At 46.5% G+C, this 19,007-nt stretch overlaps 1 protein-coding gene across 7 annotated transcripts in view; it reads right to left on the bottom strand.

Annotated features, from left to right (window-relative positions):
• The window catches only part of SEMA6A (semaphorin 6A), a 116,601-nt gene extending 104,979 nt beyond the window's left edge, over window positions 1-11,622 (bottom strand). For 5 of the 7 annotated variants that reach the window (XM_030003882.1, XM_030003879.1, XM_030003881.1 and 2 more), the window contains exon 1: window positions 9,757-10,300. The gene's annotated coding sequence lies outside the window, so the exon portion shown is untranslated. Of the gene's footprint in view, window positions 1-7,893; window positions 7,988-9,756; window positions 10,301-11,602 lie in introns of those variants that run through there. The other 2 variants (XM_030003877.1, XM_030003876.1) reach the window with 2 other exon arrangements.
• Between the last annotated feature and the right edge of the window lie 7,385 nt (window positions 11,623-19,007).

Genomic DNA, 19,007 nt, shown 5'->3' on the forward strand with positions numbered 1-19,007 from the left:
AGCAGAATGGGTTGAACACTATTATAAATTTATACACATAGTACCAAATCCTGTTCATACGGAAAACTAAATTCAGAAGTTTATTTTAATGCATGATGCTCTTCCTTCATTAGAGAGCTACGACAAAAAGCCAGTACTATAAAGACTATGACCCAAAGTTCAAGATTGCAGTTAAACAGCCTGTGATCCTCTCTATATAATAAAAAAAGGCATTTTGAATCAAATACCAAGCTGCATTTCACCATGCTTATGGCATGAAGTACTAGTCACGGAAGATAATCCCGTGGGACTCAACCTCTACTTTGCCGTCAGGCGGCAGACGCTGAGCTGTGCCCTGCGTGTAAAGCAAGCGGCGGAAAAGCAGCTCCAGGCGGCACAAAGGCATCCCATCCTACCCCATCTTTCTCCTCGCTCTGGCATTTTGGGACAGGATGCAGTAGTATCCTCCCAGCCCGCACCGACGGCGACTGCAGCATTTCCCAGGCACCGCGCGCGGGCCAGGGCTCCAGCCGCCTTCCCATCCCTCCTCGCCATCCACCCGCTCCGAAGGACCAAGCGGAGCCGGGGGGTACTCTCCCCACAGCCGGGGACCAGCTGCAGGCACCGGGAGCGCTGAGGCTGAACTGGGGGACACCTTTTCTCTCTCTCATGTCCCTTCGTGAGCATGCAGCACAAGCCAAGCTTTAGCTTGCCAGGAATATTCAGGCAGCAAGATGCTATTCCACATGTGCAAGATTTGCAAAGCAAACTCTGTAACACTGTTAAAAAGGCACAAATACAACAATTGCTTTCCCAGAGATTATTATTTTCTTTCCTTGATGAGTTTAGTACATTTGATGATAAAATTCAGCTGCTTGGGGAACTTCTATGACCAACCACAAACAAACCGAAAGAACTGTATTGAACTATAAATGCAGTAAGGGCTTGTTGCTGAGGTGTTCAGTAGAAACTCTTCTTTACTCTCCAACAGGAACAAGACTGGGCCTCTATACTGACTACACAATCACTTATCACTCACTTCTCTGTTTCTTGGAGGTAAAAAATAAATAATAAGCAATAAAAATCATTAATTAATGTTAAAGAACGTACAAACATACCTTACAGAACTGCTTAAATTAATCTGTATACAGAGCAATTCTATATCTACCCTGAAACTGAATGGAGTACAATAAATTCTGAAAAGAAAAAACACAACTGAATTTGTACCTCTACAGCTTTTGACCGAAGATATTTTTCCACTGTAACAATTTTTTTATGCAAACACCAGCTCCCTTCGAAAGGGAACTACAAAATGACCAGGGCATATTATTTTGTTCTATCAGACTGTCAATCTGCTAGATACGTGCACATTTTGCGTTTTAACAGGAAAAAGGCTGGGATTAATTTTATGTAAAATATGCATATACAACAGAGTGCACTAAATCCAGACTATAAAACAGAAACCTCCGTACTATGTGAGAGTATAAAACTACAAATACAAATTTACTGTGCATCTACCAGCAAACAAAGCTTTGTCATCTTTAAAATTCATGTGAAATTTTTGGACTTCAATTTGTTCAGTTGGTAGCACTCCTGAGGGTGGATTACACATAACAGGCACATGTTCTCAATCTGCTTGTTGATCTCACTTGAAAAATTGACAAGATTGGGCAGTAAAGTCCCAAGCTGAAGCTTTAAAACTCATCTTTGAATGCAAGCTAACCATCTGAGAGTAAAAAAGTGGCTAATTTTCCAGATTAGTTCCAATTATACTGAATTCTTTAATCTAAACTGCACAGCTTTTAACAAGATTCTTTGCTTGATGTGAATATTCAAAGTTTTTTTGTGTGTGTGTGTGTGAACAGAAGATACGTATCAAGCTTATCTGTGCAAGAACCAAATTGCTTTATTAGAGCTGGAGGGAAATCAGTTAATTCTGGAGACACTGTAACTTAAAGTGCAAGAGAAATGGGATTTAAGTATCTACTAAAATGTGAGGCTTACTCCTGCTCACACAGAAGTGATGAAAATTTTTTCTCAATGGGAAAAGAAAAAGGAGACCATGATTTGCTTAGTGAAAGATGTTTGTACATCATTTTGTATTACGCGTAACTGACAAAACAATTAATATTCAGCATGACATTGACAAGTCAGTCTTCCAGCTACTTTCCTGTTAGACCTATTTACTACTTTACCATTATTCTCCTTTGTCAAAAAAGCTATTTCTGACTACTCACAGCTCCACATTTCTTAAAGTATGCATGTTTTAATGCTGAATTTGTGAACAGATATTGAAACACTATTAAAAAAAATACTGCCAATGCCAACACAGTGCTGAAAGAGCACTAGTTCTGTCTGAAAAAAGTTTACTTCCCCTTTTCTACTTTGTAATTCAAGCTGCTCTGCAGCTAACAAAAGGGTACTTACTGTCATTTTATTAAATTTAAAGTAACAATAAACATTAACTCAGTCTCAAACATGATGTCATGCTGTATGTAGCTAGGTTAAAAGAGAATGTAAAACAAATTACCTGGATTGCTTAGGAAACCCTAAATGCCCTAATTTACCCAACCATTTATCAGCAGAACTAATGAAAAGCCTTTTTTTGCCCTTGCAATGGATAAAGGTAGCCATTAGTCTCTGAAGTGTACAGTTTTACCAGCAAGACAAAACAAAAAGCAAATCTTGGGAGTAAATATCAGCTGGACGTTCACATAACAAGGTCCAGAGAGACATATCCAGAAGTTTCCTCCCTCAGTCCAACTCTGAATAACATTGGATGCTGTTCTCTCTTCCTTCAGAGCTCTTCTACTGCCAAAATAACTGCAAGGCTTGCAAGTCCGAGTATATCTCAAGCCTTTCCCAAGGCACCCCAACACTATCTGAGGCACTGAAACTATGGCAACCGAATAAGCAAGCAGCTGCCATGATTAATAGATGAAGATCCCAGCGACAGTGCCTAGCTAGGCCATAATTCAGGAATGCAGGAGGAATTAGCATAGAATCCATCTCAATCCACCAATAAAAAGTAGATTTCGAAAGGCATCAACAAAACAGCAATTTTTTTTCTGCTAAAAAAGAAATATACTATAGAAGTATAAACTGTTCAAATTCTCATTAACATTTCAATGAACGGCTGCCTCGAGTGCAAGTAATGGATAAATGTTCATGAACAATGGTGAAGGAACCAACATAGCAGATTTCCCATCTGACTATCAAAGTCATACGTAGGAATACTCAATATATAGAACATCTGAGCAAAGCTGAGCAGACAGATAAGAAAGTAGAAATAATGTTTGCTGCAGTCAGGAATATATTTGGACACAGTTTTTCCTATTGTGTTGGGGATTCATATGAGAGAGTACTTTTTCCACCCGCTGAACTGGAACACCCGACCATATCTGTTATATACTCTACACATTTTCATTAGTAGAAGGCCCTGTGAGTCTGTCAGGGTCATTGCAAAATTGATGAGGGTTAGGAATACCTTTTTTCTGAAGCGCATAATCAAACTTCCGTATTATCTCCAGTAAAAATACTAGTATTATAGTCCTCATCCACTAGACAGTCTCAGGCTAAGGTGAAAGGGTGCAATAAAAATATTCTTTATTTCCTTCCACTTTCATAAACGTTAAGTTTTCACTAAAGCCAACTGGCTACAAAGATCATAAAAGCATTGGAATGCTTTTTTTGCCTGTATCACACAAAGGGTATAACCCTGCAGTCAAGGCACGGCTTTACCTGGGGAGGGTAAGGGAGAAGGAGCCAAAGGCTTCCCATACCGAGGACTGCACGCATGCTGCCATGTCCCATGACATGCTGCAATGCTGTGCATCTGCCCCCAGAAACTTTAACTTCAGCATTGCATGAATGTTGTAAAACTGTATTTCTGTAGAAAGTTCCTCAGTAGCAGTTTTGTCAGTAGCTAAAAAAAAAAACCACAAAAAAAATGGCATGGGGTAGTCCATGATATGTGAATTTCAAGTATCTAGTCTAAATACTCTATATAGAAATGCCTATTATTAACAATACTTTTAAAGGAAAGGTCATCACTGAATGTAGTGAATTACCATATGTCTTCACTCTAGAGATACAGCAACTGGCAGTTCTGTTAATAGCTAGTTTATCTACTTCATTTTACATCTCTATTTCAGCCACTAAAGAAACACTTTGGGGCTTGGGGAAAAATTCCTTTCATACAAAAATGACTCTGTATTCACACAGAACATAGTACACCCCTCCTTTTGGCTGATAAATAACTACCGTTCTATACTGGGAAACACTTCCAGAGGTTTTGCAGCGAATTACGGCGTAATTCATATCGGGTTTTTCTCGTTTTCTTCTTCCTTTTTGGAAAGCTGTTTTCTTTAAAAAGTGGTATCTACTTCCTTTTTTTATTAAACTATAGCTGGAGCTAAACTTTAGATTTCAGAGAGCATAAGCCTGGCAGCCTCATTTATGTTCATCTGGTGCATGAAAGCTGAGAATATGATTATTTTATGGGGGGAGGCATAAATCTCTCATCCCCTTCCCTATTTCCAGTGGCTCGACTACTAATTGTTAGCAGCCCTTGTAAATCTGAAGTGACAAAACCTGCAAATGCCTCTATGCCTGAATTTCAAGGAACCCCTCCTAAGACTTCCAGAATACCCTGAAGTTGTAGGTGCATACCTCTTTTCTTCTATGTTTTTTTTTAAATCCCTCAGTTTCCATACCACGTTTAATTTTGAATCCTTTCACATCTTCCAGCTGCTAAAATACGATAGGCAAACGAGCAGCCTGGGGACCCGCAGAAGACAGGCAGGACGTGCAATATGTATAATTATAACACAGTAGGTGGCACTCTTCCCTTTAAATCCCGAAGCAGCACCTTGGAGCTGTGCTGCCATACTTGCCATCTTGCAGTCAAGACCCAAAACCAAAGCATCGTTCACCATGGACAATTAAAGATCCCTTAACATTGTATAAATGTGAACATTCGGTTATTTCCATGGCCATAGGTAATGGTTTAGTTGTCTCACAAGACAGCACATTAAGAAAACAAAGACAGGCAAACTCCGGTCTGCCAGGTTTGCACTTGAACTGGAGAAGAAGTCCACTTCTGCCTTCACAGACCCTACGCACATCTAAGCTGTTCCTCATTCAGAAGACTGGTATGACAGGCGAAAAATAAAAATATTCCTGCAGAAAGGTGTCAGGCTCAGGCCCAGGCTTCCCCCCAGGTGCTTGTTTCTGCCTTTGAACTCTGTTCATGGTTGCAGTAAGCTGTTGATCAGCAGCCAGATTCCATGCTACCACTGACTGTATTGATCTCTGTGTACGCCTCACCCACCTCAGAATAATCCTGATGCACAGAACTAATGAGCATAAAATGCTCAAACAGTCACCAGTAAAAAGCGTTGCTTATTCCTCTTATTCTTCTGTTGCCCAGTCAAGACACAGCCTGTCACAATTTGTTCAGACGCGACTTGCTATGTAACACGCAGACCTTGGTCTGACTTAACACTGAAGGTCGATCCAGAGTGAACGTACTCGCACCATAGCTTCAGGTCCTCACCAAGTATTGATTCCTAACAGAGAACACTATTTTCAGATTGGGGCCTAAATGTGAAAAAAAGTCCCTATTTGAGTAAAAGTTCAGCAACTGCCTTTACTCTCAGAAAATTACTCAAGCAAGCAAGGCTTCACTGGGTGAGCAAAGCTTACTTGGGTGAATGAGACTGGGAAGGATAAGGGCTAAAGATTTACCTCCTCAGTAAATGAATAGTAGGAGGTAAAATACTGCAGCATCTGTATCAAATTTGGATAGTGAAAACTTCTTTTAGTATGGTCCAACTTTTCTCTAGCATACGCTACGTCTAATAGAGCTGAATGTTATTTTCCAGAATTTACCCAGTTGTTTGTTTTCAGCACTCTGCTATAGTGTATGGGAGTCAGGTACTATACACAAAACATTTGTTTGGGTAGTATAACAATGTGTTCTTGCAAACAAGTTGGATGCGAGGCATGTATTAGCTCAGGTCAATTTAATCCTAAAACATTTTATGTCTCCCCTGCTGTAAACCATGCAAACTCCTTTCATGTGTATTTATGTATGGCTCTTCAAAACAAGATGACAAATTTCCCCTTCCCTTCACAAAACATGCACAAGCAAGTTCACAATCACCTACTTCCTTTTTAATGCAAACAGTTCTAGTCTGGATTTATCACAGGTCATTAATCTGATCTCTCTCCTTTTCTCTTCCTTTTTCTTTTTCCTTTTCAAAAATTCAATGAAGGCAACTCCTCATCCTTAGTCCAACCTATCTCCTTCTGCAGTCTTAAACTCCAGTAACTGCGATCCTCTATTTACAAACATTATGAGGGGATTATGGCTAATATTCACTGTTATCTTCACGTAGCTAGAGATGTTACCTAGTCATGCTTCTCATGGATGTCAGTGCCCAATTATTTTTTGGTTCAAGTAGTATGAGTTCAGTTGATAAGGTTGGTTTTGTCATTAAGTAAGAACATACAGTTTTAATGTAGACTAATTGAGAATACATAGAACATCTGTGACCATATGATTCATCTTCCCTGAAAGTATTTACCCATGCTTCAAGCATTCAATTCCTACTACATGAAAAGCAAGTGTTGCAAATATACTTTATGGTATTACTTACTATTTTAAAATTCATTTAGCATTCCAACAGAAACCTCACCTGGACATTCTGCTCCTGAACTATATTTCCATGAAAGCCAGAGATTTTCTCCAGTGAAGAGTAGAGGAGAATGGAGATCAACGTTTTTATGCATAGGAAATTGTTTGGCTTTAAAGAGAGTTAGTATATATTCTCTTTGTCTTATACCTTATGAGAAGCTACCATATTAAAAACAGGTTCCTTCTAGATAAAATTATACCCTAGACAGTGAAACGCCTTGGCAACTGTGCTTTTTTTAAGAGTGACAAACCTTCCCGATCTTACTGAAGCTAGTATTTGCGTTCAACCACGTACTAAGCAATTCCATGAAGAAAGGGGTTTGCTGGAGCAGCCTCAAATTTCCTCACGATGTACATTAGTCTCATTATAAAAAAAACAAAACAAAACAAAACACAAAAAAAACCCCAAAACAAAACAGAAGTTAACCAGAGCAAGATAATTTTGCTTTTCTGGTCTGAAAACAAATGGCAAAGGAAGCCCTGAACATGGTAACAGCTACATAAATCTTAGTCTGAGAGAAATGCCATAGACTCCTCAAAATCTCCATGAGTTCTGTGATTAAAAGAGCCTGACTCTGCTGGACTTTCTCACGTTGATGCCAAAGGATTTACCCGCCAAGTAAAAATTACTTGGATGAGAATGGCTTACTGGATGACACTTAGATTAAATGAATGCAAACCAAGAGCAGGCACGGAACTAATTTTTGCAAAGACTGTGGTAAAATCACACCTCCAGCTACCATCTTTGAGGTTAGCTTAATAATTAGTATCGTTGCTGAACGATACTAAATGAAAGTTAGCAGACTTTATGTCAAATAATAAGCCACCGCATGCAGCCCTGTGACAGAAAACGGCTGTGGACGTTTGAGCTCTTCGTTATTTTACAACACCTGCAAGCCGCGTGTGCTTCTTTGAAAAAATCAAGCGTTCACCTTGCAGAGTCAGGAATTAGAGTCCTTTACAATTTATCACAGAACTGACTGAAGCCTTTATTCTTGCCGTTCTATTAGTGAATCATTTTCTGTCTACAGCAGCTAGAGATCCGCGCTGCACAGACGCTGCTACAAGCGCGCATGTTTACAAACTTCAAAAGCTGCAATTAGCTCGGGAGAGGAGCAGGAGAACAAATTTCCCTCTCAACAAGCGGTCAAGCTTAGAAAAAGACAGAGCCATTTGCCTAAGGAAAACCCAGCAGTTACCGCCTTGCGACTCACCCTGGGAAGAGCCAGGCAGGACAGAGGCGGCGGCGGCGGGCAGAAGCGCATCTCCGCTGCGACTGACCGGGCTGCAGCCTCAGCCCCGCTTCCCCCGCCAGCCCCCCGCCCGCACGCCGGCCGGAGCCACCCCCGGGAAACGCCTCCCTGGGGCAGGAAGGAAGGAAGGAAGGAAGGAAGGGGCGGTGGGACAGCCGAGTCCTCGCTAGAAGCAGGTACTTTCCCCACGCGTGACGAGGGAGAGCCAAACTTTTCGCCCCTCTCCCCGCCGGCGGAGCGCGGGGCGGTGCTGACCCTCAGCCGGCCCCAGGGGCTGCCCGAGCCTCCGCCGCGCCCCCCCCCCCCCCCCGCCCCCCGCGCCTCGGCTCCGCGTCCCCAGCGCACCGCCGGCAGGAGCACAGCCCGGGGGGTTGTGCGGGCTCCCGCTCTTGCGGAGCCGCAGCCAGGGTTCCTAACGCCATCTCGCCCTCGGCTGGGAGCCTTCCCTGCCCGCGCATACACGGGGATGGGGTGTGTACGTGTGTTGGGGGGGAATGCCTCCCCTCCTCAGCATCCTGTCCCCTCCGCAGCATCCCTCCCCACCTCAGCATCAGCGACACGAAGGCGCCCCGCCGCCGGCCCCGGGACTCCCCGGCGGCGCGGGGCGTGTGCGGGGCGCCGCGCCGCCAGCCCGCAGCCCCTCTGGGAGGGCTGGCCGAACAGGAACTCCTTTGTGCCGGCCGGATCTGTTATTGCCCCTTAGAAAAACTTTCTCTTTTTCCGCCGTTTCGCCCGGCTGCCCCGGGTCCGGAAGGAGGAGAAGGGCCGAAGGAGCTGCAGGGCGAGGGTGCGGGCGGAGGGAGAGGAGCCGGGCCTCCCCGAGGGCTCCGGTCTTCCCCGGGCTCGGCGCCGGGGCCAGCCCGCCTGCCTGCGCTCACCAGCCGGGGAAGAGCGGCCCGCGGGGGAGAAGCTGGGGGCGCCCGGCAGAAAGGGGGGGGGGGGGGGAGCAGCCCTGCCCGAGAGCCACCCTTCTCCCCGGGGCTGCGGAAGGGCAGCCGGCAGCCCCTCTGGGCCGGGGCCGGAGCGGAGGGGAAGACGGCCGCTGTCCGCTGGGAGGGGAGCCCGCGGCCCCAGCCCATGATCGCGAACAAAGCCCGGGGCAGCGCCGGGGCTGCGCCGCGGAAGAAGTTTCCTCGGTTCCCGGCCCCTTCCCCCAAAACACAAGCCCTCCCTTGGGAAAAAAAAAAAAAAAAAAAATCAACCGCGACCCAACTACCCCGCACGGAACAGCGGAGACCGCGGGGTTACGCCTTTGCACGGAGCGCCCACATTGTCCCTGTAACAAAGACACCCCCTCCCCGACCCAGCCACACACGATGCCCGGCGGCCTCGGGGTAAGCGGGCGGTGGCCCCGGCCCCGGCCCCAGCCCCGCCGGCGGCGTTCCGCGGCCGCCCCGCTCCCCGCCGCGCCCCGGCGGACGCGACCCCCTGCCGCCGGCCCGCTGCGAGCAGGGCTCGGGGCTGGGAAGGCGGAGAGGAGACCGAGCACTGCGCATGCAAACCGTGCCAAGGGGCTAGGGCGGAAGGCTAACACGTTAAGGAGTTGGGGGGGGGGGGGTAGAATAAAAAAGAGGGAAAAAAAAAAGAAAGGCGAAGCCACGAGATGCCTGGAAAGTGGCAACAGCAAGCGCAGCGTGTGCACTTGCAGGCGGCTCTTCTCCCCCTCCCTAAGCGCTGCAAACGCTGTCGAGACAGCAAGCAGCAGCCAGCCTTAATCCACGCACCATCCTCGCTCCTCCCGAGCCTGCCGGGGCGACCCGGGAGCCTTCTTTTCCGAGCAACCCCAAAACATCAGGTAGGGATACGGACGGGGGAGTACTGTACCTTTTCGGTGCATGTATCTAGGCAGCTAGAGGACAGAACTAGCTGATGTAGTGTCCCATTTAGTAATCCATTTAAGGGGATATCTCTGGGAAACTGGAGCCACTCTCTCCTTTGCAATCCTTTGTCATTACTACATGTGTGCTTCCCGGGGGATGGAGTATTTAGTATTTCTACTTTCTGAATTGCAAATGCAATTTGTTCATTTCCAATGATGGGCGAAGAGGGGAGAGAACAGGGAGAAGAAGAACAAGGAAAAAAAAAACAAAAAACCAAGCGTTAGCAACTCCTCTCCAGACCCAAATTCCACTACGGTTCCACTCCAGTAAGTCCCCTTCAGTCGCGCCTCGAGAGGTAAGTCATTTCGGGGTCTCCTCCTGCTCCCTCTCTACCACAAGTGCTCCCGGTGTGACGGCTGCTTCAGGAAAACTCCTAGGCTGGAGGCACTCGCCGTGCCACGGCAGGAAAGCGCAGTCACTCCTCTCCCCGGGCTGCCGGGCATTGGACTGTGCGCGGCTAGATCGGGGGAGCCGCTGTCTCCCGCTGCCCTGCCTCCCCTCGGCGCCCGCCGCCCGCCTCCTGGCCCCTGGGACGCGGCTCCGCCGGCGGAGGCGGAGACAAAGCCCGGACTGGACGGCGGCGGGCGGGCGGACGGGCGCGCCCCGCTCCCCGCCCCTCTTCGCTCCCCGCCCCTCTTCTCGCCCCGCCCGCCACGATGTGCTCGGCAGCCCCGCCCCGCCGGGCGGCGGGCGGTGCTGGCGGGTGAGGGGCGGGGCCTCGGCGGGGCGGCGGGGCGGGGGTCGCCGAGCCCCGGGCGGAGGCGGGGCGGCGGCGGCCGCGTGTGGGTGCGGGGTGGGGGTGGCGCGGCTCCTCGTTCCAATGCTCTTTACAGGCGACGCTGCTGCCGGCGACACCTCCCCGCCGGTACTGAGTGTTACCGGGCTGATGTCGAGCAGGTGCAAGCGGGGGGCACCCGCCACCGCCGGCCCCCGCCCGTGCCGCCGGAGCTGCCGCGCCGCCTCCAACCGTCGCGGTCGTTCCGTGCCCGCGGGGCGCGGAGCCGCAGGTGCGGAGACACCCACGACCGACCAGAGTAGCCCGGAGCGCCCGCGGCGGCGGGGACACGGTGCCGGGCAGCCGCCCGCTGCCCCCCGGGGGATGCGCGGCTTCTCGGCGGGCCGCGGGCGCGGCAGCAGGGGCCGCTGCGGAGCCCGGGGCGGCGGCGGGGCCCCGCGCATGCTGCCGCCTGGCAGAGGGCGCGGTGCCGGGCCGGGCCGAGCCCCGCGGGCGCATCCCCCCGGGACCGGGGCCGGGGCCGCAGCGGGCGGCTGGCGCAGGTCTCGTCCGACCGCTTGTCTTCCTCTCCCCCTTCCCTCCGCCCAAAACCCGCCTCGGTGGTCGGTCGCTGCGCTAATCTCCGTCTCGGAGCCGATCCAGCCTGGAGCAGGAGCGAGCGGCGCTAATACATTAATCCCCCTCTCCCCGGCCCCGCGCCGAGGCCCCCCGCCGGCGGCGGTGATTCCCCCCCCACCCCACCCGGGCCCGGCCTCGGTGCAGCGGGGCGATGCGGAGGCTGTGCGGGGGAGCGCTCCCCACGCCGCCGCGCACTGGGGCTGAGCCGCCCGCCCCGGCTCCCGCGCCTCGCCGCCCCCCCCCCCACCGCCGCCGCCGACGCGGCGGCCCCGGGACGGCGGCCCCGAGAGCAGGCGGTGCGGGGCCGCCGGGCTGGCAGACCCCGCCCGGCTCGCAGAGCCCGCCGGGGCCGGGCGTCGCTCAGCCGCTGCCCGCGGCCGCCGTGGGGTCCGAGCCGCTGCCCGCCCGCGGGTCCGGCGCCCCGCGCCCCGCTGACCTCTCAGAGCATGGGGGCCGGGACGGATAAGCTGCGGGAGCGGACTACGCTATAAACCCGACAAAACAGCCCAAAGTCGGTGAGCTGGAAGTCCGCGTGCACGTTGCTTTGGCGGCGGCATGCAGCCCCTCGGGAGTTCTAGCAGTAATTTCCACCCTCTAGATCTCGGCAAGGAGAGCCTCTAGTTATTTCAGCGCGAAGGTATCTAGTTTCCAGAGGAGTCATTTACATGTGCAATTGCTTTAACGTGATTTATCGTGGTTTTTTTTTTTTCTTTTCCCCAGACCAGATAAGAGAAAGGACAGACTGCAGCTAGGGGGTTTGCTGTGAGGCCACGAAGTGTGGCATTAAAATTAAAATAATTACTTGTTTATGACAGCTGTTTTTCTGCCTTTTATTTTCAGATAATGAAAGGACAGTGAGAAATTGGTTTTCATTCGGTATTTGGTTTGGGATCTAAAATTACACACACATCCATTCAATTTCTAGTTGTTAGATTACAAGGGAAAACATTCATCTGTATGAAGGAAAGGTTTCTTCTTTCCTTCAGACAGTTTAAACTGAATGTATACTTAGGATAATTTTCTAACCAAAGGAACTGAGACTTAATATACATTTTCTTTCCCTGAAAATCTAAACCAGAAGCAAGTTCTGCACCAGAGTAATTGCTGGGGACAGATAAATTTTAGTGAAACAAACTTACCCCAGATCTGAAAGCAATTAGAGAAACTGAACCAGTACAAATAATTTCTGCATACCCAAGCATGTGTCAGGGGGGTAAACCAGATGAATGTACCTTGATTTGCCAAGACCCCTAACCCCATTTCCACAAAAAGGCCCCCGATCATCTCATGCTACTTCTCCCTCTGTCAGGAAATGAGAACAGAGACTGAACACAGTCAGGATTTGCGGAAAATACCCATTCAACAATACCAAAGGCTGACATTCAATCATTAGATTATGCTCAATCACTACATACGTTTTGAGGTGTTCAAAACTTCCACTGACTTTGTTGTGTGTTAGAACTGTAAGCAGATCTAGATTGGGCCCTTACCATGTGCTTCAGATACTTCACAAGTATTTCTGCAATACTGAATAGTTTATTTTACACTTGCATTTCTTCATTAATCAAAAAAGCCTCTCTGACAGAGAACACTTTCACCTCCTATATTTAGGGTTTTGAAAAATGTGGACCGGATTTTTATATTGTGAAAGTTCTGCAGGAAGCAGAAAGCACTGAAAAATCCTATTTTCCAGACACTGGTACTGCTAGGGCATCACTTGCTAGAAGGTTTATATTCAGGTTCTTTTACAGAAGTGTTTTCCATTCATCCATTTTCTTTCCCCGTCTTTAATTTCCAAGCCTGCACTGCCTAATTTCTTCACTTAAATCACACATTGTAGCCCTTTTTCATTTAACCTTCTCCCCAAATGAAAGTTGGCTCTTCTGTCCTTCATTCCGTTACTGCTTCTTCTGCTCTTAGCTTAGTAGAATCGATCTGCAAAATCAGACTTGTCTTCATGGCTTAAAAAAAACACCCTCTTTTACCTGACTCCCAGTTCCCTTTCTCTCTCTGTACCCAATCCAGTAAACTATTCTCATCTTTTCTCTCCCACCAAGTTTTTTAGCCTATTTTCGTGGAACTTCAATATCAATCTCAATTCTCCATGCTGTCAGATTTTCTGAAAACAGAGACACAAGCTTATTTGTTTTGCCTAGACTAGTTAACAACTGTGGGCTACTCACACTGGCCTGGAGAAGGGAATTATTACCCTTATTGATGGAAAAAGACATATTTTTCACTGGCTGCTTTTTGGCAGCTGCAGAGGTAGGTTGCAGTGGGTTTTCCAGTCAGGAATTCTTGGTGAGGTCTCCATGGAGCTGTGCATTTTGAAAGCCTTATCTGACCGATTCACACAAACTGTAGAGAAGTTCTCCAACTCTCTCCAGCTCCTCTTCAGTGTTGGTCTTTACCAAAGATTTGACTTGAGTTCGTATGAAAACATTACCTCTACCCCACCTTCCTAATCACGTACGAAGTTTGTTGACTTGAAGTTCGTGGGACACCTAGCCTGTATAGGGAAGGGCATTTGGTTCTCCCTCACTGGCAGCAGCTGACTCTTTCAGTTGGGCTGTGTGAAATTCAATGCCAGTTGGCATGCTGAGCCTCATGCTGTATACATATATATTTTCTACTCTACCAACTTCCCAGGGCCATGTGACTGTAGGAGCAGCATCCCATTAGATACAGTTCTGAGGAGCTGGGATACTGCAGAGGTGCAATGGTACTTTGTCATTGAGCACATCCCCATTCATTATCTTCCCACATCAAAATAACCTGTGCAATGTTCCCCAATTTCTCTGTCAGTTGTTACTGTTAGATTCAGTTCAGTTCATTCCTGCACCTATTTCAAAGGTTCAAAGTGCAGCAGAGTTTTATGTTGACAAGAAACAACACATAAGAGTGGCAGAACTGAGGATTTTGACAGGTGTCTGAGAAACGCAAGGGGGTTTTGTCCCAAGGAAGGTACGAGATGGTTTTGATGTCCAGGAGGCACTCGAAGTCTGTAATCTTAGGAGGGGTTGTAACTCCTTTTCCCCCTCTCCCATTCTGGCATCAGAGGAGATGCCTTTACCTGTGAGGATATATCTCACTACAAATAAAACCGAAATGGTGAGTGCAGGTACATCTTAACATAAAGAAGTGTTGACTTCTTTAATCTTACAGCAATAGTGAAAGCTCATCAAACTGTAAATATGATTTTTGTCAAGACAACATTATTAAATGCCTTGCAAAGTAATTACTCCTACACAGAGAAATATAAGATCTTTCTTTTAATCACTTTAGAGGAATTCACCAAACTCAGCTGTACCCTGAAAACGTGGTTGAAAGTGGACAGGTTTTTAATCAGCATATAGCTGTTCTTGGGCACACTGCAGCTAAAGGAAAGAAGACTCATAAAATCCAACACGGACCCAATTCTCAGTCTCTTAATGTAAAATGGCAATGGGTCTTTTGCCCATTTAACTCCTGCAGAGTCAGGCTCATAGTTTAAAATTATGAGCACTAGACATTTTACAGACTTCTGTAAACACGTAAAATGAGATTAGATTAAGAACAGGTAGGCCATGAACTTCCTCCATGGATGTGATTTTTAATGGTTGGTGAATCCCTGCAAAATCCGTTCTGTAACTAAGGACCTTACTAGAAATGCCGCATTTTTAAGTTGCTGGATGGCATATATGGATCTGCTTTTCTTAATCACTTTCTTCAGACATCTTCCAAATGGATACCCAGATGACTGTAGGCTGACTTGGGGTGTGCTCAGCAGGGGCACCCAAAGCATTCAAAATTCAGGAAGGTAGTTCAAAATATTCACTGGAAATACCAGGGACTCCACTGAAGGATTTGCCTCTGCCTGGGAATGCAAAGGGAGTCTCTCTGTGCCAATTCTGTGCAGGTTAGTCTTTATAACTATGGAGGATTTTGGAAGGCAAACAAGGCTGCAGAGCAGATGTTTTATGCAGGAGGCTGCCCTGGTCAGCCCCTGCTGTACTGTGCCAGAAAAATCAGCAGAAATTCGTGTTGCGCTGTGAGCAACATTCACATGTCACTGTGTCATCTAGTTCCCAGAAGAGGAGAGTGTTACATGATGGTGAAATAAGCGGAGAATACTGTGGATAGTGGCTGGACCATATGGTGAAGGGAGTGGTTCCCTGTTAAAAAAACAACGGAGCATGGAAGATCAATATGGGAAAGTGATGTAGAATTTAACAGTTGTTAATACCAACAGAAATTTGCAGTTTCATTATCAAATTACTCTAAATACACATGGGCCAGATCCTCCTCTGGTGTAAATTAACATAATCCTGTTAATGTTAGTGCATCCATATCGATTTTACCTGCTGATGATCTGTTTCATTAAAATTTCACCAGGAAGGGAGTGTATGGTAATTTTTAACTAGCCTATCGAGCTCCACAACAGGAATATAACTGATCTGTTGTATTCCATAGGCAGTTGTTTAAGTCACTAGAAAAATTATTTGCTATTGAACTCTATCGGATTTTCCATAAAGGGAAGCTTACTGTCTTCACACATTGGATGTTGATGATCTCACATTAGTCTCTTCTAGTTAGTCTCTGACAGGAAAATTAATCAGAAACTGTAGAGAGAGCATCGGAAGACAGTTTTCAGGGTTTCTTTCCCATCAGTCTTATTATGGGAGAAGACAGTATGGTCCTCAGTTACTTCATGGTGGTTTAGTTTCAAGTATTGTGCCCTACATTTTTAGTTCACTATTTCAGAAACTTCCCCCTCCCCCCAGCTTTTCCAGCATTGTGCTTAAATGTTGCATCCTTTTTGAGTACAGTGAGGAACTGAACAGAATAAAATATGTCTGTCAGCTGCTGCTTCTGTTTATATGATTAAGGTTTGACACTAACTACTGAGTTGTTTGGACAGCAAGAGAAGAGGTGTAGAGAGACTCTCTGAAAACATGCAAAATATATTTTGATTGGAAAGTTAAGTCTAATTCATACAGTTTCCTTAGGGTAAATCCTCTATTCTCATCAGGACTCCGTAAAATCAGGGGCTTGATCAAGAGCTTAAGGAAAACAGTGAGAAAAGAGATTTATTTTGGCTTTGTCTGGGTTCTTGCGGTAGATAAATATGGTCCAAAGTGAACCATTGCAGTGCCTCCCAAAAAAGCAATGAACATTTCAGATCTAGATGGGGGAACTAAATGTAAAATTATCATAATTGAAAAGACAGCACTAAAAGAAGTCAGTATTATAATAAAAATGTTTTAAATACAATTACAGCATCAAACTGAGTACAAATCCAATTTTAAATAATAAGAAGTAGTTAGTTTAATAAGTCAAAATCATTGCTTTCAGTGTCCCTTCAGCTGAACTGAGCCCTTAGGAACACACAGTATGTGGAATTGCCAGGTAATACGATATTAGCAAAGAGAAACCTTTAATGGTTTCAGTATCTGAAATAAAGAGGCTTTATTCCGTCCTCCTCCCCAACACGCACACTTTAATTCATAACATTAAATCTCATCCAGCTGACTTTTTTTTTTTAACCCTCAAATTGATGGCAGTGGGAAGAAAAAAAGGTCTGCCACTGACAGTCAAAAATAAGAGGAAGGAGAAGAACAGAGGGGGAAAGAGTAGCCACGACAAAATGGAAGAGACGAGGAGAAGGCTCCAGCTAAGAAAATTTATGAAGCAGAGTGTGCACTGGGGGAGAGGGAGGGAAACCAGAGAGAAGTGATGGGGGGGAGGAAAAAGGAAGAAAGAGGACCAAAGAGAGAGGAAAGCAAATAGTGTCTATGTGAAGCAAAAGACTAGCGAGATACAGTAAAGCAATGTAGGAAAAAAGGGATTGGTTAAACCTTGACAAATAAGCAGCTGATGGAAAATCATCTTTTTGTCAGGTTTTATCCTTTGATCCTGCAAGATGACTGAATTAAAACAACAAGAAATGAGAGGTTGAGTTGCTCTAGGTTTACACTTGCTTTTAAATAATATGAATATATTTACATGCTAAAGAAGAAATTAATGTCAAACACATTATGGCCTGCTAAGATACAGAAGAGTGACTGAAAATGTGTTGAAAGACATGACAAAGTATTTGGGAAGAAAAGAGCGTGTCCTGGTTTCGGCAAAGCAGTTTCCATCAGTGTCAGTCACCTCCCCATACAGCCTGATGAGCTATTTGGACCTAATTCTGTGTGGAAAAAGTGACACAGGATAGTCGGGAAATAACAGTGCTCCGGGACATGGATGGGATGGTGGATCAGTCTGGAGAGGCACCAGGGTGACCAGTGGTCATCATCCCCAGGTAGGCTGGCTGGAGTTTGGCTCCTCATGGCTGATGCCTGTGAGCAAGGTGAAAACAAGAGGTGAGTGGAAACACATCTCTCCCATCCTCCCCATGCACCTGCCCTCGCCAAGGGTGAGTTAATGTTCTTGGTGTCTCACAGGGAAGAGCAGAAAAAGATTCCTCTCCAAGGGAGGATGAGCTGTCAGTTTGTAGCACAGTGTGGCTTTTACAGGTTACGGTAGGGAATCGGCAGTGGGGAGTTGATGGGGTCTTTTCGGGGATTCCCGAGTATGCTTTATGTAGCAGAGATATTATTCAGGAAAAAGAGCTGAAATTGATATTTTCATTCATCTGCTTGTCTGTAATCTTTTTCCTAAGAGGAAAACTGACAGGATGGCATTTCTAGCTCTAGTTCTGGCATAGAAAGAGCTCTCATTTTTCTTTTCCCTGTATTGCATTAGGCCAGGAAAAGTAGTAAGAATGCTGGAGACACAAAGTCAGTAGTCTAGATTTTTCCAGATAGTTATCTGTACCCTGCCAATGCTATTTGTATTTAAAAGGGTTTTAATCCACGAGAAGTTGCGCTGAAGCTAGTACAGGTAGATGTGGAGTTAGATGTTTCTTACTGCGTGCAGAGGTGATTGCTTCTGGCCCGTCTGAGGACGATGATGACAACAGCATTACTGCCAGGTACAACCCCTCCCTCCCTCCAGCCTGGTTGTAGCCTGGAGTTTCCTGGTGATTATTAGAGCTGAAAAGCATTTGCTAATGAAGCCTGCACTATTACCGGAGAATGAGGGAAGGGGAGCAGAGACTTCCTGTGTTTGCTCATTCCTGGCAATAATTAGCTAAGCCCCTGCTCCTGAGTGTGACTGTCCCAGGTAAATCACAGCCTAGACATTCCAGCCCTGCCTAAGTGAGTTTCAGTCACTCTGCTGCGCCTGATACTCCTCCAGCAAAATTGAGAGGAAGTGAGTGAAAACCATTTGGAAGATTTGTCACTGATCAAACAGAAACGGCAAGAGAAACTGCTAGCAGAAGCCTGTTTGACTCACCGTAAAAGGAGGGTTTCCATTGCTTGGAGACACGTTTGATTTCTGAGTCAAACCATTGTCCTTTCCTTAAGCCATCATACCAAACATAGTTAGAGTGTACTTACCATTCCCTGTGTAGAAGTTTAGTAGATAAAAAAGGATACCTCATAGGTGCAGAAGTGGCAAGACTAACTATAAAGAAGAAGAAACGTGGAGAAAAACATCAACTTGCATGAAATAAACCACAGGCGTCCTCATTTATGTGCCATCAGTGATGAAACTCCCACTAGCTGAAAAATAAATTCACATGTTATTGCCTGGGGTATCATTTATAGCAATATACTTGGTGACTAACTCTTTATTTGGTCTGTCCTGAAGACAACATTATTTCTCACTTTTGGCAGGGACTTCCTGTGGATGTTGCTTGAATTGTACATTCAGCCCTGTGTGGAATATGCATTAGTGTTCACAGAAAATCAGCAGAAAACATATGTGCATTTTAATATCTACTTACATACTATGTCAAAGACACAAATAAA

This window comes from Aquila chrysaetos, chromosome Z, assembly GCF_900496995.4.
Source record: "Aquila chrysaetos chrysaetos chromosome Z, bAquChr1.4, whole genome shotgun sequence".
NCBI classification, from domain to species: Eukaryota; Metazoa; Chordata; class Aves; order Accipitriformes; family Accipitridae; genus Aquila; species Aquila chrysaetos.